The 18,174-nt window shown below is 31.6% G+C and overlaps 1 protein-coding gene across 15 annotated transcripts in view; it reads right to left on the reverse strand.

The window, feature by feature from the left end:
• The window catches only part of Tenm3 (teneurin transmembrane protein 3), a 2,467,413-nt gene that overhangs the window by 1,200,644 nt on the left and 1,248,595 nt on the right, over window positions 1–18,174 (reverse strand). For all 15 annotated transcript variants that reach the window (XM_063234704.1, XM_063234707.1, XM_063234699.1 and 12 more), the window contains one exon: window positions 17,826–17,972. The gene's annotated coding sequence lies outside the window, so the exon portion shown is untranslated. The remainder of the gene's footprint in view (window positions 1–17,825; window positions 17,973–18,174) is intronic.

The raw sequence follows: 18,174 nt of genomic DNA on the forward strand, positions 1-18,174 counted from the left end.
GAATTACAGATATTTTAAAATACAGTAATGTAAAGGAGTAGTTTGCTAATGTCAAATATTTTTGCAAAAGAAACACAAATGTAAATTGGAAGAGAATGTTTTTCTTTACTTGTAAATGTTTCAGGAGCAATATTTGATATTTTAAGTAATTATTTTTCTAAACATCAAGATAAAATGTGGAGTAATATGTTTTGTCTCAAGTATGAAATCAGAAAGTCATATAAATGTATAAACTATATAATTGTAGAGGGCTTGTTTTCTAATACAGAACAAACTGAGTGACTTTAAATGATCTAAATAGTTATTAGTGTCAACTGTGATGTGTTCCTCCTTCTGCCTTCCCAAGAATTTCTTGTATTATAATAATGGATTCTAGAGAAATAAATTGCACACACACCATTAGTTACTAAAATGTGTAGGTGGCGAACACAGCATGATGTATTCACATGGTGGTGTAGTCTCCTGATAACAACGTTGCCCTTAAATTCCATGGGATGTGGGCATCTTCACATGAGCATAGTCCACCCACATGCTCAAGAGGATGTCACGAATTCCAAGTGCACCTTGGGGTGAAACATGGCATGTAGGCTGCATCTGACTCATTCTCTGAAAGCAAACTATTGAGTCAACTAAGTTTTTTTTTTTTTTAAATTATGGCATTGAGAAAAGGCATGTTAGAAGGGAAATGTAATTTTCCAAGGAAAATTCTGGAAATGTAATTTTCCAAGGAAAATTCTCAAAAAGTAATTTTCCAAGGGTGAGATATCATTAAAAAATTTAAACCATATATTACATCACACATTCGTTCTCTGTGTGATATGATTTGACATGATGTGTACATCAGCAACTTCCTTTCCACTTTTAGGTACTATCTGTAAATACCGTGATGAAGAGGAGAAGAAGTAGAGTTTCAGGACTATTCTGGGACCTTTTTGCATATATTATTCCTATGGGCCATTTGTAAATGTATGCCTAAATATCTTCAGTTTTTAAAGTATATATTGTATAGAAATGAGACATACAGAGAAAGAAACATAACATTTATATAACCAATTCTAAGGTTTTTCATTTATTTCACTTATCTGACTTTACCTTTTTGCCTTGTTATAATTTTGGAAGTGAGAAGTTTTAAAGAATCAAAGGAAATGATAATTTTTAAGTGGGAGTACCTTTTGTTTTTGAGGACTCCTAGGCATAAAATGCTTGGTTGATTACTCTCTCAGGAATATTTTAGTCTGACACAGATAAATTTTTAAAATTTCAAAATATGTATAAAAGAAAAAAATGAATATATGATTCCAAGTTTTTTTTTCTTTTTTTCTTTACATGTATTTACATATGTATCTACTTAAAATATAACAGAAAATCATTTATCATAAGGATGGGAGAAAGTTTTTATTTCCTTCAAAAAGCTCTTTAAAGAGTGAAGTTGGTCCCTCTATTTCACATCATATGCACAAATTAAATTGGAATAAATTATAGACAACAATTTTAGGGATAAAACTATAAAATTATAGAAAATTTGCATGTCTTCTAGCTAGACAATTATATATGAGATGTGAAACCAAAAAGTGGCAAAAACAATTAATTGGACTTTACAAAAATTAGAAATTATATGCTTCAAATAAAACTATTTATGATTAAAAACACAACTTACAGAATGAGAGAAATATTCACTAATTGCATGTCTGATACATGCTTATCTGGCATACATGAGAATTTTACAACTCAGTCATGAAAATACAAAACTGAATTAAAAATTAGATCAAGAGTTTGAATAGACATCTCCCAAAGAAAATATATTGTCAATGAGCACGTGTAAAATGTTCAACTTAACTAATCATTAGTGGATACAAATCAAAATAACACTATCAACTTAAAGTCATCAGAATGGCTACAATAAAAAAGAAAATAACGTGTTGACAAGAATAGGAGTAGTGGAATATTTGTACATTGCTAGTGAATTGTAAAATGATACAGCTACTTTGAAAAATAGTTTCACAGTTTTTTAAAGTGTTAAATAATGATTTGTTGTATGATTCAACAATTCTACTTTTAGACATATAACTAAAAGAAATGAGAATGTGTCTATAAAGCAATCTGGGCAAGGATTATTTATAGCAGCTAAAGTGAAAATAACCCAAATATCAATCAATTTATGAGTAGGTAGACAAAATAGTACTTTTATACAATAAAAAATTATTTGGCCACTCAGAAATGAAGGACCAATACGTGCAGCAGCATGTATGAATCTGAAGTCATTATGCTAAATCAATGAAGCCACATACAAAAGACTAAATATTGAGTGGTTGTATTTTCTTAAATCATATAGTAGAAGCAAATCCATACACATGTTAATAGACTCAGAGAATACTGTGGAAGGCGAATGTAGGCTGCTAAATGTAGGATAGTTTTGGGGTGAAAAGGATGAGACAAGTTTTTAAAAATGAAAATGGGATAATGATATCACAATTCTGTTATAATAAACGTGACTAAATAGTACACTTTCAAATATGAATTTTACAATAAGTGAATCAAATTTTATAATAGTTTAAAATAATTGCTGCTGATAGTTATGATAATCAAATTTTTAAATTTATTTTTATTTATTAAAAATACTTGTTATTGGTCTACTCTTCTAAATTCAGATATAAACAGAATGAAGCAGATGGTTCATACTTTAAAAATATAAAAATCCATTTGAAAAAGGATGGAAGAGTTTGGTTGGGTTTTAAGTAAGACCAGTGTAGACACAGAGTAATGTGACTGTATATAACATATTCATAGAATAGAAAGTGGACAGACTATGATAAAATAGGCAGAAATATATAGAATATAACAGGAAAGATAATACAGGGAACATGATTGAAAAATCCTAAAAATTCCTACCAACGGTTATTAACCAAAGTTAGTACTGGAAAAGATGTTGTAACTGACTTGTACATTATTAGAAGAACAGACACTGCTAGAAAGGGCTGGTGAATAAAAAAATTTAGGGCAAGCAGAAGTCTAACTGCAGAAGGAAAGAACCAGGAGACTTCTGAGTGTTTGTATTGCGAGTGTTTCAGTTTTACTGGACTGTGAAACTTATAAAGAAAAGTCTCATCAAGACAGTGATCGTAGTTTACATTATGGATGTTATTGAAAACCATGATCTGATGTTCGTGCTTAATATGTAGACAAAGCAGAATAATTCAAGCTGCTTGTTTTACAGTAGTAATCTTAATTGATTCAAGTTAATACAGTGCAAGTCTTGGGCCATAGAGATTAATGCTTTCTAGTTTCCAAACTCACAGGCACATTAGTTGATGAGGCAGAAAATACTCAGCATACAGTGTAAAATAAATGTCATAATTGTTAGAATACTATAAATAAAGATACGTAGAGCTCTTAACAGGAAAAGTAGGGTCAGCATTTTTTTTTTTTTTTTTTGGAGTGGGAAAGAAACATGAATGTTTACAAGAAAAACAAGCAAAAAAAAAAAAAGTAAAAGCAAAACAAATAAAAAGTCCAATGTGAGAAAAAATTGAGTAACATGGACCAGCTATACGTAACTTAAGTTTATTATTTCAAAAACTTTTATTTTTATTTGTACATATTTTCAGTGCATGATTACATTTCTTGTAGGAAGCTGGCAAATGTACATAACAGAACTCAATTCTTTATTGATCTTTATTAATTCCCTCCCTTACACTTCCTCCCACATGCCTCCATCTCTTTGTCCCCTTTTCATTTGCAAAAGAACTATTTCTGTTTCCTATTATCTATCTTTATTTTTCGCTTTAATTGAGTTTTATGTTGACTTTTTCATATATGAGAAATCTTGAGATAGTTAAGCTTGTGTGTCTTACTTATTTCATAAAACATGATCTCAAGTGAATCTGTCTTACATCTAATTTAAAAAAATAGAAAACCAGATAAAAATATTAAAAAGCACTATTTAGATATTGGATAGAGAGGAAGCACAGGACTGTAAGTCTTGAGAAAAAGGAAACAAACATGCTTCCTAAATTTGACCCAAGTCACTACCTCAAGGCATTTCTGAACAAGGAAAGAGGAACTAAGAGGCTGGCAATCTTTCTGAGTAGAGGAGACAGAGAACTGAGTCCAGGGGAATTCAGGCAGTTGTAAAGTGCAGGAGAGGAATCCTAGAAAGGGCTTTAGAAATTTGTAGATAGTTACCACCCATCAAGTTTTAAATTTGTGTATAATTATCCAAATCCAGGGGAAGATCTACAGGAAAGCAGTAGTACTATGGTACTACTGGAAATTTGGGAAATGCTCAGGTTTAGGAAAAGCTTATGCTTCTATCAGCTAGCAGAGAGAGAGAGAGAGAGAGAGAGAGAGAGAGAGAGAGAGAGAGAGAGCGAGAGAGAGAGAGAGAGAGGGAGAGAGAGAGAGGGCATATAACATATGGATCATTTTATAGATTTTTCAAATGGAGAATCACTTGAAATTAGCCCTAAATTTGCTTTTGAGCCTTGATAACAAAGCACAAATGAAAATCTAGAAGTGATGGAACTAATTCCAAAATGGGATACTATTTAGCTATAAAGAATGACAAATTTGACGTATTTACAAGAAAATAACCTGGAAAATATAATGCTGAGTGAAATAAATCAGACGAACAAGCATAAATGCTGTAGGAGTAGCCTTCATTTGAATGAGACAAAATGTAAACAAAGAGGATTATAAAAGACGTACAGAAGGAAACAGAGGATGGATCTCTTGTAATAGGGAAGTGTTCCAAGGGAACAAAGGTTAGTGGTGAAGAAGAGGGGAAGGGGAACAAGCAGAATAAAGACATGACATGTGCAAGAAAATTATAACCTCGACTAATGTAAGCATTATGTACCATAATATGAGCTAAGATCAATGATGTCAAAAAGAGTGAAAAATGGAATAAGGGAACAGGAGGACACAGGGAAGGACAGGCAGGAAAGGGGATAAATAAATAAAAAGGAGAGGCACTGTAGTACATGCGTGTAATCACTACTCTATATGACTGCAAACTGAAGAATGTACTGCAAACGTGCTAATAAAAAATAGTTTAAAAAAGAAACATAACTGCTTGGCAGAACAATTTCTAATATTTAAAAAATTTGCAAAGAAATACCACAAAATTCAGAATCAAAATATCTAGCTACCAATTCAAATTTTGTAGGTATATCAAGAAACTGAAAAATATGACTCACAATGAGGGAAAAAAGCAACCTATAGAATGAAAAGTTTAGGGATCATGTGGGATTATATACTAGAACATTAAAGTAATTATTACAATAGTTACTTGTAACTATTGTAAAGGGCCAAGCATTTAGCATAACAGTGCCGTCCTGGAAAGTGCAAGGTTGTGAGTTATATCCCTGGTATGTATATATACATACATTCTATGTACTCAAGAATTTTGAGAATACATTATGCCATGGATGAAGAAGGGAAGCTCTGAGTGTGAAAGATGAAAAAGCTGAAATTAAAAATACTGGATAAGATTAAGAACAAATAACACACTACAATATGAAAAATCACTACGAATGAAAATATTGAACAGATATAATGGAAAATGAAGTGAAGAGAGAAATGACTGAGAAAAAGTCACTAGGGCATTAAGCACTTGTAAAATCTATTTAACACAGGAGTAACAGAGTTCTTGGAAAGGGAAGGGCCTTAATTTTTTTTTTGAAAAGTATTGTTAATTTTTTTTTAATTTGAGAAAAAAATCACAAATATCTTAAATGAAGTCAAATTTTAAACAGAATAAAAAAAAAAAAAGAAAAAAAGAAAAACTATACCAAAGCATAGCATAACCAATTTGCCAAATAAATGGAAAGGTTACACATGGTCAGAGAAAAAGACAGATTGAATATAATGAAAGAAAGTAGAGCATGATAGTAGACTTTTCAACAAAATTACAAAGTCAAAAAACAAAAAAGAAAATTTTTTAAATTACAGAGAAATGCTAACAAACCAAAATAATAATTTAAGAAGTTATCCTACAATTCTATTTCTACTGAAAGTATTTTTCTCACATAGTGATAAAATAAACCTTTATATTTCCAGAAACAAAATCTGAAAGAATTCATTTCTAGCAGATCTACCCTAAAAATAAAAATAAAAACAAAATAATATTAAGGTAAGCAAAAGGAAAGCAGTGAAAAACATAAATTTGGATATACATAGAAGAATCTGGAAATAGTATATAGGTTAATACAAAATAAATTTTATTCTTTGTTATAATTTTAGAGATAACTAATTTATTTAGACAACAGATAGTACTAATGTATTGTGGGACTTATAACATGTCTAAAACTAAAATGTGTAACACTACCACAAAGAATGAAAACAACATTGAAAGCTTACATGACATGTGAAATGGCAGAATATTACTATGAGTAGTATGTTATCAATGAAAGTAAAGCTCATAGGCTGTGAACAACTCCAAGGAATAAAATAACATCACTAATAAGTCACTGATAGACATAAAATGAAGTGCTCATGTAATCCAAACTAAAACAGGAAAAATGTAAAAGGATGCAATGACTATCTGGGCAAATGGAAAAAAACATATAGTAAATTGGGAGGTTCACATAAACATGTCAATAATTATATTATGTATAACTACATCTTTTATAAAGTAGAAATCTATAAAGGAAAGAAACTCCAATTAAAATGCTAATATGAACAGATTGTGCAAAATGAAATACTCTACCATGTGCTGCCAGGTATCATCATGTTAGTGGTAGAAGAATGAATGTTTCCTTCCTCAGCTTAGAACAACTCACATTGCTACTCTACATATCTCTTAGACTGGTATTGGTATTCCCAACTGGGAATAAGAAGTAAAAATTTATTCACAGATCATAAAATCATCGTTATTTCTGAAATCTACCAAGTTAATCATAGAATTAGTAAAGGTTTTTAATATCACCAAATACTGTATAAACATATAAATATCAATTGTATATATATTAGTGACAATTTGATAGTAAATGTATAAAACAGTGCCATTGAAATCAGAAAATATGTAGAAATAAATTGGATAAAATATGTATAATTTTTTTTAGTGAAAATGTAAAACACTGCTGAAAGAAGACACGGTTAAAAGAAAAGATTACCATATGGAGACTCAGTATTGTTAAGGCACCCATTTCACCCACATTGCCTTATATTTTCAATGCAATTTAAATCAAAATTCTAATGGTTTTGAATTTAAAAACCATAATTTAAATTTAGATTGCAATGTAAGAGAATTACAATAGCCAAAACAATTTTCAAAAGAATAATAAAATGGGTATTTGTTTTTAAGACTTACTATGAAAATAAAGGAATTAAAATAGTGTGTGATGCTGGCCTAGGTATAAAGAACAGAACAGAATAGAGTCTACAAATAGACTCATTCTATACAGCCTGTTGTATTTTGTCATATTATCTTTTATAATAAAGTGAGGTAAGGATATACTTTTGCAAATGTGGTGAGGAGCAATTGGATATTTATATGAAAAAGAAAATGACTTGTTTTATATCATTGGCACAACCCAATTTGAATCAGAAATCATCTGAATGTGAAAACCAAAATCACATAATTTATAAATGAAATATAGTAGAAAATACTTGTGGATAAGATAAAGATTTTTCCGATTAGTTTAAAACAACCCAAATTACAGAAAAAAATTGATAAACTACATTTAATGAAAAATTTAAAACATGTAGCTGGAGATGGTGGCATAAACGTGAATTCCCAGCACTCTAGAGCCTAATGTAGGAGCACAATTATAAGTTAAAGCTCAACCTGGGCTACACAGTCAGTTCAAGTTTAGCCTAAACTGCATAGCAAGACTGTGCCAAAACAACAAAACCAAATGAACAAAAGATTAAAATTAGTGTTCTTCATGAGATACTGTTAAGAAAATACAATGACAGATCACGCATTGGGGAAAAAAATATTTGCAAAATACATGTTTGCTAAAAGACCCAGAAAACAGAAGGAACTGAATAAGAAGAGAAATAATTACATTGTATGTTATATGCAACATATTTGAATAGATAATATTAAAAAGATATCCTCAAAGCAGTAAGTATATGGAAAAAAATTGTCAGTAGTCTTAAGGAGATGAACATTACAATCACAATGTTGTTAGTGGTATCACTAACAACTCCAAGGGTAAAGTTAAAAAACACTGGGGATGCCAAGCAAGTGAAAATGTAGTACAAATGAAATCTCATATATTGCTCAGGGAAGTAAAAATGTGCTAGAAATTTTAGAAAACAATTTGAAAATTTCTTAAAAGTAAATGCACACAGCGTAAGTCATAGAAATTCCTCTGTCTTGGTTCTTACCAAAAAAGAAATAAAAATGCATCTCCATATAAACAATCGTACTCAAATATTCCTTATCATCTTTATGAAAGATACCCAAACATGTGTTGCAATGTAAAAATCTGCAAAATATAGTATGAAAAATGAAATATATCCCTTCAATGTATTACTGCTTACCATATAAGGAAATGAACTGTCCAGGTACACAAAGAGAGAACATTTTTTCTGGAAAACTGTTATACTGGAGCATTCAGTCACTCCAGTGAACTGAATGGTGGTGTGGGTAGAAAAGATGAGGAGAGTAAGAGGTCATTAAGTCCCAAATTAAGCTGGGTCCAGGAGACAGACAACACATGAAGAAGCCGTTTGTGCATCCAATGACTTCTTGAACTGACTGTCACATGTAAGTATGTATGCATATCTTGTTTTTTCACAAGTAGAATTTTAAAAATAAAAATGCAGGATGGCTTTTCTACCAAATAATTTACAAAGATGATATGTTATACTTTTAATAATAAAATTGGAATATGGGCTGTTTGTCGGATATGAGATTTCACAAATAAATTACAGTGTAAAATATCTAGATTTCAGAAAACAAAACAATTGCTTTAAAAGTGGAGATTTCCATCAATCAGTTTTCTGTCTCACTTCTGATGAACAGTAAAATTCTGTCCTCTAAAATAATTTAAGATATGTTTCTTTCCTTTAGTCTCACTTCAGACTCTGAGTATTGAAAAGAATATATCAATTTGTAAGCTAACATTGTGTATGAGGTTTACCGGTGTGTAAGATTAGGAAGTATTTCTTTTATAAAGCATTATTTGTGGTTCAATATGATTATGTTAGGTTACTTTGAAACATAAATTTCATGATTTCTTTCTTTTTTTCATTCCTTTTTTATAGACAGGGTTTTACTAGGTAGTGCAGGCTGGCCTTGAACTTATTTAGTAGTTGAGACTGGCCTTGAACTCACAGCTTTCGAAGTGCTGGGATTACAGGCCTATGACACCCTGCTCATCCTGACAATTTCCTTTTAAATTTACTTAAAAAATAGGATATATATATATATATATATATATATATATATATATTCTTACAATGTATAGATTTGTTTAATTTTAAATTTCAAGACAAGTTATGTAATAGAAATAGGAAATCCATAAAAAGTTGTTTTTTTTGTTTACCATTTTCAGACAGTAAGTCAAGGCAGTGTCAAACCTAGAATCTAGTTTTCTTGTGTGCAAACTTTTAAAACATTAGTAAGTCACTCAATTATACCATCTGTACATTATATTAAAATTTGAGAATAATAAATTAAATTTTATTCTCTTTTAGAATCCATACACGTGATTTTTTGTAACTATTTCTTTTGAACAACTGGCTCTTTTATTTTGAATATAACTCATATGTCACATATAGAGTATCTACTATGTCTTCCTGTGGAGAGAAAAATCGATGGAAATAGCATGAGGAGATCCAGTAAGCTATTTTTTGATGAATTATGTCCTTAAAGATATACCCTGTATGTGGTTCAAATATATTGATTACTTACAACTGTTTTTGTAATATCAATAATGCACTATTCTCTTGAACTTCCCCTGAAGTGACAGGGTTTAATCGAGAGAGCCCTAAACAATAAATTGACTACCAAGAAAGAAGCAGAATAATGAAGTTGGCTCAAACTTCCAAAATAAATAATAGTTTTAAACTTGAGGAAAATGTATTGATGTCTCTGTTTCCCCTCTTTTTTGATTTTCATCTCTCATAATAAGCTGCTTACTGAAGGGATTATTATATCATCAAGTCATAACATCTGTATACAGCCCTTTGGCACTGATCTTTCTATTTGCTATCAAATACTAAGACATTAAAAATGAATAGAAAGTATTTTAAAATACCAATTTCAGTATTTTAAATCATCTTTTTCTACTATCAAAAGTTGCAGTATTAGATATTTAAAATGTTGTAAATTATTAACCTTAAACTCATGAGATTTGGTTTATTTTTTCTTGCTATGATTGGTTTCATCAACACTTAGCTTATTTAGTAACTTTCCTACTTTTAAAGACCTCCTTTAGAAAAAGAATACTTCTGTATAGATGTGTGATAGAATTAAGAGATTTTCTGAATATTCGCACTACAAATTAATTGTCCCAATACAAGAGTAAGTGGTATAAAGTCATATTATTTTCAAAATGTCGATCGTCATGTAGAATAGTTAAAATTTCATTCAAAAGAGATTCCAGAGAAAGTAATCTTGTGATTTTTGCAATCTTAAAAATTCCTAATATGTAATCCATTCAAAATATCTTCTAAAACATTTTAACAGAAACTTATTTTTTGAGATTGGGTTTCACTATGTAGTGATATTACAGTAACAGTTATTACAGTAATATTACTGATATTACAGTAACAGTTTCACTATGCATGATATTACAGTAACAGTTGTAAGTAAGGCTGCCCATGGACTCTTCAGGCTGGCCTTCAACTCACGTCCATCTCCTGCTTCAGCCTCTCAAGTGCTGGAATAACTCCTGTGTGCCACCACATGCTAAAGCTGGCTTAATAGAAACTTTTGAACAATCTGTTTTACACATTTTAAATCTCATTCAAAGTAAAATTTAAATGACAATGTATCCATCAATTTCCAAAAAATTATTTGCTAGTACATATTTTTAGCACTTGTATGACTTTTCTGTTCCATCAACTTGCATTTCTTCTTCATCACGTTTATGATGATAGAAGCTGTGCTATATTAGCTTACAAATCTACTTCCTACTTTGTCAGTCTAAAAACTATCAAAAGAATATGACAAATTTTGACAAAAGTTGTTTTAGCAATCTGTATTTTCTGAGCTTTCATAAATCATCTGTCCTTTGCTTGGTTTTAAACTCTTAACTGCCTAATCTATGTTATATCAAAATCAGAATAAACTGCTTAAGAACTTGCAATGAACAGGTTAATGGCTCAGAGCTCACTAGACAATCCACAAATGAATTGAAGTTTCGTAAGTCAGTGATCAGACTACTCACTTTTGCATTAAATAGAATTCAGTTTCAGCTCTGTCATTTAACGTATCTATTTTTTACTAAGTCAACCTTTGTCAGTATCTTTTTTTATAATGTGAAAATTGAGAACAATAGTTAACCAATTGAAGAATGATTCAATGAGATATGTCACATATAGTCTCTGGAACACTTCTGCGTAAAGAAATGTGCTCAGTGATATTTTGATGCCTTTTAATTTTGTACAAATTATGTAAGAACAATAATTCCTACATATGGTATATTTGATTATTATTGTTAGGAGTATTCTCATTCCATAATATACATCACCTGGTTCTTTTCCTAAGACACATTAATATAAAAGTTAAACCCACTACTTATAGATTTTGAACTCTCTTTTCATATTGAGGTCTTAACATTGCAATGAATATATGTTGCAAAAATAAAACAACTATATCTCTCTAAAGTTCATAATCTTTGTCCCAATTGCTTAATACAAATATTAACTATCTTAATTATATTATAGTCAACTACCTTGATATTATTTAATCTTAATTTTAAAAGGCTGAAATTTTGGTTCATATGGTTGATTTCTTATTGGCTATGACAACTTAAAAGTAACTTGTTTAAATAATAATCCAATTATTAAACTTTGAAATACTAGGTCTTCTTAATGTGTTTCTATGCAACTTAATGTTTTATAAACCTTTGCCAAATGCTACTCAAATATCTTTTTATCATATTTGAAATATTTCCAGATTAAGACCTCTTCTCAGCAGGCATCATATGAGGATGTTAGAACTTCCATCAATTCTAAGACTGATTATTGTAATTCATAATTACCTGTTTTCCTAGCCAATTACACTGGAAAACAGAATTCAAAATGAAGAAAAGAATCTCTGTATTCCTTTTTCAGTCTAAATGAACAGATTCTCTCTGATATTGGTTTTCTATGCACAGTAATTTTAGAGAAAAATTAAGTTTTAATAATATAAATTTCCATTTTTGAATAATTTTAAATTATATATTGTTTAGCACATATATTAATTAGGCCAAGGTCTGTTTCAAGTGCTGAAGGTATTTTTAGACTAACTTCTGTGTTCACTAGATAGAAGTTGAGCAGAGGATAATTTTGGAAAATATGTGAGCAGGTTTAAGACGAATATGCCAGATGGACATAGAACGAGGGAGACCTTGAAAGTATTTTAAAATATGTAATGTCATGGAGAAAGAAGAGAATATTGTTTACTAACTGGAAGGTTTTAGAAGTATTTGAGTTTAAAATATTAACAGATGAAATGCATGTAACAAATGAATGATAATAATTTCATCTGTATCTACTTATTAAATGCCTTATATGTGAGAGGTAATATCAGCCTTGACACCACTTCCAACTGTGACATCTGCCTTCCATTAGCTTTCACAATCCCACAGTGGAACTCTTACATTGATTTCTTCTTTACAGACAAGCAGGGTGATGTGCAGATTAACATCTCAAAGATCACCCACTTTACAGTACTACAGTAGTGGAGTCACGTCTTAAACCCAGGAACTCCTGATCATTATGCCAAAAGAAACTCCTGTGAATTTCTTTGAAGACTTGGGATGTTGCTCTGCTGGCCAAGAGGAGTTAGTGAATGCTCTGACCCCAGAATAAATTCAGGCATAGCTGTAGGACTAATTGGAGTACTTTGTTGCATTGCAGACACAGCTGTTTCCTTTCAAACCATGGAACATGAACAAACACATATGGAACAAGAACAAAAGAGTGATCCTTCTACTTAAAAACAGTGCCTCCATCTTTTATTGTCTCATAGGAAGGTCAGTTTTTGTGCTAAATAGTGATCCTGACTTTGCCTGTTCTCTTTGCTATCCACTATTACTGACTGACAACCAACTCATTCCACCCAACCACCGCCATCCTCAGATGCCATGATTTGGCTTCTTGGTCTCTGGATAGCCGCATTTTTTGCTATGTCCCTGCATCCCACCTTTCACCATGGTCACTGACTCTCACTGTCACAAAACCAACTGTACTTCGAAATCAAGACACCCGAGTTTCTTTTCTACCTAAACTAAGTGCTGTTACTCTCACTCTTTTCTACCTAAACTAAGTGCTGTTAATCTCAGAATTCTGATAGACTCAGAATATTTACATCAGAGTTGCCATAAGAGTACCCTTACTCATTCACTGTCTAGTCACCATCCTTTTGTCCTATGTTCTGCAAGCTTGAGAGTTTTCCTACAGAAGAGTTTCTGGAAGAACTCAAGTAGTGCTCTTAACTACTCAGTCACCAACCTCATTAATAGCCTCTCAGTTAATCTTTTGCATTTCTTTAATTGCTATTCTTTTCCAATCAGTGCAATGATTACTTGGAACATTCTTTATTCTGCTCAATTCTATAGTTCTATTTTTCCATTATTCTCAACACTATCTTCCTTTATATAACAAACACTTCACTCGTCACCAAACCAAGACGCTCATAGTATCAGTATGTACCCTTTCATGCTTCTCTTCTGATACAATAGGAGAGATCCTCATGTTTTAGAACCATAATTTATACCGGATTGCTGGATCCATCTCTGCCTATTTTCTCAATTCTGGGGAACTTCACATTATTGTTTATAAAATGGCCTGCTTATTTCACATCTCTCCCTAGATGTATTTCCTACTTCTCGCTTCAATTTCCCAGCTAAATTAGAAAGAGTTGCCTGTATTTGTTAATACTTTTTCTTTCTCTATCATTGATAGAACAACTTTCTTCAATACAGACTTTGCACCTGTATCTCAAAACTGTTGGAAGGATGCTAGTGGTACCCTTATTTAATTCACATGGCAGTTTGCATCTTCATTGTGGTGAGCTTTAAGCACTTTGTTGAAATACCATCTTTCATTGTACTGAGCTTTAAGCACTTTGTTGAAATACCATCTTTTCCTTTGGGTCTAGGATGCCTCCAATCTCCCCTTTTTTTCTCCTACTTCTATGACTGTTCCTTCTCAGCTTTTTTTGCAATTGCTGTTTTACTAACCAATAACAAAGTTTGGAGTTCTTCATTGTATTTTCTTTTCAGGACTTTTCTTTTTAATCTCCCCATGTTCTTTCCTCAAGGATTCTCAGTCACTATCATAGCTTTGGTCAGCATCTATAAGCCAATGACTCCAAATTTAGAGCGATGGTTCAGATTTCTAAGCTGTAAGTTGCAAACTGGGATTTCACAAGATATCTATTTTAGATATTTTGGAGCCATTTCAAGCTGAATCTAACTGAAAAAAGTCACCAGTCACAATCATGAGTCACTGTTGGTCCTTCTGCTTCCCATCTGTAACATCCCAGTCCATTTTGTTTATGAACCAACAGTGGGATCGTATCCTGTGTCATCCTCCTTCCTTTACACCTTCATCCCTTTCTCATTGGACTGGTATAAAATCTTCCAAATTGGTCTGGCTATTCCTTCTGCTTTCCATGTTTTGTCTATTATCCACAAGTCTAGAGTGATGATTTTTAATAGAAATCTGATCTTATTACTCTCCTGCCTAAAATCCCCCATGATTTCTCATTGTACTTAGATGAAAAGATCAAATTTCTATCATGGGGTCAAGAAGAATTGTTGCAATATTTTCTTCATTTGTTGAATCATTATGATCTCTTTCTGCTCTCTTCTCTACTAGGTATTGGTGCTGCAGGTGCACGAGTTTCCATTCAGTTCCACAGGAATTCCAAGCAATTCTTCACCTAGGACAGTTGGTCCATGGTTTTTCTGCTGCATACATCCCCTAGTTTTTCTTACATTAATACATCAAGATTTATGCCTGCTAAGAACTCACACTTGTCTTTATATACCTGTCCTCTCTTTATGACATATAAGCTTAGGTAAAAATTTTGTGCTTTGCATTGTATTACTCAGAACCACTGTCAGTGATTCACAGCATAGGTTCACTATCAGTTTCATGATCTTTAGTACCAAACAAAAGAATTTCTGGTGCATAAATATTTGTAAAGTGGAAGAATGCTACTTAAACTTCTTTAAAGTCTAAAATTACTTTTCTTTGTGTTTCCTTTGTTGCCATTATTCATACTAATTACAGCCTGTAACTGAAAATCATTACAATGGCACATTTTAAGTGGGATTTTCATTCTTCTTAGTGACACCGCATATTATGGAAATATTAGTTCTAGATTGATGTGATGCATCTAGGCTTAGGAATGACGATTCAAGGTATAAAACCTGATGCTTTCTATACTTTCTATGGAGGAAGGTTGTCAAAACATGAGCAGAAATTTAAAAGATAATAGAGCAGATAATTTAATATGTAATAGAAAAAAAGATGTGAAATCTGAACAAGTTAGGTCACATCCTGATTTGGATGCTCAAATTACCAACAGGCAAAATAGTTTTGAATTGCTCCATGCCTCTCTTTATCCCATAGCAAGTTATCATGATTCTGAGAAAGTGAAATCATTAATGGTTAAAGAACAGTTACTATCCTTGTTTATAAATCTTTCTCTCCTAGAAAGAAAGTAGTTGTGTCCCATCTAGTGTTGTTTTATTTCTGCAGAATTACAGAAAGTGTTTGCAATAACTTAAGTCACTAACTCCAAAACACACTACCATAAAAACCCCACTACATTTATTAATTGTACTGTATATAAAAATTATATACTTTGTCATTAATGTTGCTATGACAACATTATGAGACAAAGACATATGCTGGTACACAATTTGAATTCTTATAGCTTTAAGGACTTGTTCTTTCCTAGGAAGTGTCATATCTTTTCACTATTAATGTAATATTCTCAAAATTGATGAGGATATTATTTAAATACAGCTACTAACATTTTAGTTAGTATCTAAATGATGACCAAACTGACTTAAAATACTTAGTGATAAATGGGATAGTTTTTATTGTATTTTTATATGACACATTTAACTAAAAATGTACCATCTCAATTTGATCTGAAAGAAAATTGTTCCTTAATTTTATTTAATTTTTGAAAGAGTTGAATTTTGTCCTGTGAAAGAGTGTGAAAATCTTTGATTTTGTGACCAAAGGATCTAACAAAATAAACCTCTTTATTAATAACTTTTTCTCAGTGTCAACTCTCCTTTTGTCTTATGACAATTTTTATTACCTATTTCTCTCACCTTTACTTTTTGAAAAAACTAGTTTGTACAGATAAGTAATCTCCAAAGTCAAATCTATCCTATATTGCTAGACAGGACCTTCATCTCAGGATTTCTTACAATGCATGTTTAGTTCAGTTCAACCCATCAGCAATATTGAAAAACGGTGTACATCATATATCTTAATGATAACATAAAACCTACCTTTTCTTTATTTGTGCAAACAATCATATTCTAAGGTTTATGTGCATATTTTTAGTTTCTAGTAATTTGGAAAAAGGTGATAGGTGACAAATTCAGAAATAAAGTGTAACAATATGGTGTAAAACTCTAGTGATATATAATACCTATAAAATTTATCGAAAAGTACATTTCCATTCCAATAACACCTGTGACATTTAGACGTTCTATAGAATTTTTGCTTTCAGTCTCTGCCTGTATCACATGCTGAAACTAGTTCTCTCTAAATATAGTCTGAGACCTTAAAATAGTTTAACGCTCTGAAAGTATATGGTGCAGCAAATCATAAATTTTTATGCTTCTCTACTTTTTACAATTCTTGTTTATAAAGTGGTTAATAAAGTTATAATTAGGTTTGAAAAACCTTAGAAACTCAGACCAAAATACCTTTAAATTGCCACAGTAAAAAAAAAAAAAAATGTGCAGCTTCATACAACTTTTATAGTTTATGTGTAATAACTTTGTCCAAGATTTTCTAACAATAGATTTACATGTCATATCTTCTGCAATAAACTTGTTTTTCAGTAGTTGGAAAGGACTGACTCATTAACACAGCAAATATCCTTGATTTCCATTTAACGATCTCACTAGCATACATCAGATTTTCATTCACATACTTCTTTACACACTTGCTATGGATTTTTTTCCCTAGCAACATTTATCTTTCCTGCTTTATGAAACAAAGCTGTTTTGCATTTTCTACTTCTTCTATACAAAACCATAAATAATTACCATATTTCAAAGGTTCCTGGCAGCTGACAACTTTGGAATAAGTATCTTTAACTGATATTAAAAGAAACATGACAAAATAAAAAGATGTGCAAAATAACCTTCTCTCTCTCTCTCTCTCTCTCTCTCTCTCTCTCTCTCTCTCTCTCTCCCTATCGCTCTCTCTCTCTCTCTCTCTCTCTCGTTTGTATTTGTACATATTTACATGCACAAAGAGAGAAAGTGAGTTATCACTGGTTCGCAGAATTAGTCTGGCTACAGGCAGAGTACAGGAAAAGCAGACATAGAGAAGGTAGCTGTGTGATAGTTCCACATACCTGTCTGAAAGAATGACAAGACTGATTGTTAGCAAATCTGAAAAAGTTTATATGCAAGACTCAGCTATCCAACTCCTGGCCTCAGATGGACACTCACCACTGCTGTGGCTTCGCTGGTGGCTGCTACCACTCTCCAAGTAGTCTGCTGACCGTGTTGTCCTGCGTGAAGGCCCAATGGCCCTGCCAATGTGGAGCTCAGTGGCCACCTAGCCTAGGGTGCACTTCTCAGGAAGGAGCTTTTTTCCTGGAAAGAGAAGGATAACTCTGTTTACACACTCACAAGTACATGAGGTTTAAAGTTTTTGTTTTAGAAAAGAGGAATATAGAGTAAATTTTGTTATAACATGCACTTGTAGGTATACGATATTCACTAAAAATATAGATAAAACACTGAAAACATATAATAAGTAAAAAACCTATCAAGATTGGTTTTTTTCTTGTTAGCA

The sequence above is a fragment of the Cavia porcellus genome, unplaced genomic scaffold (genome assembly GCF_034190915.1).
Source record: "Cavia porcellus strain 051 isolate PalLab524CR breed Dunkin Hartley unplaced genomic scaffold, mCavPor4.1 scaffold_24, whole genome shotgun sequence".
Taxonomy (NCBI): Eukaryota; Metazoa; Chordata; class Mammalia; order Rodentia; family Caviidae; genus Cavia; species Cavia porcellus.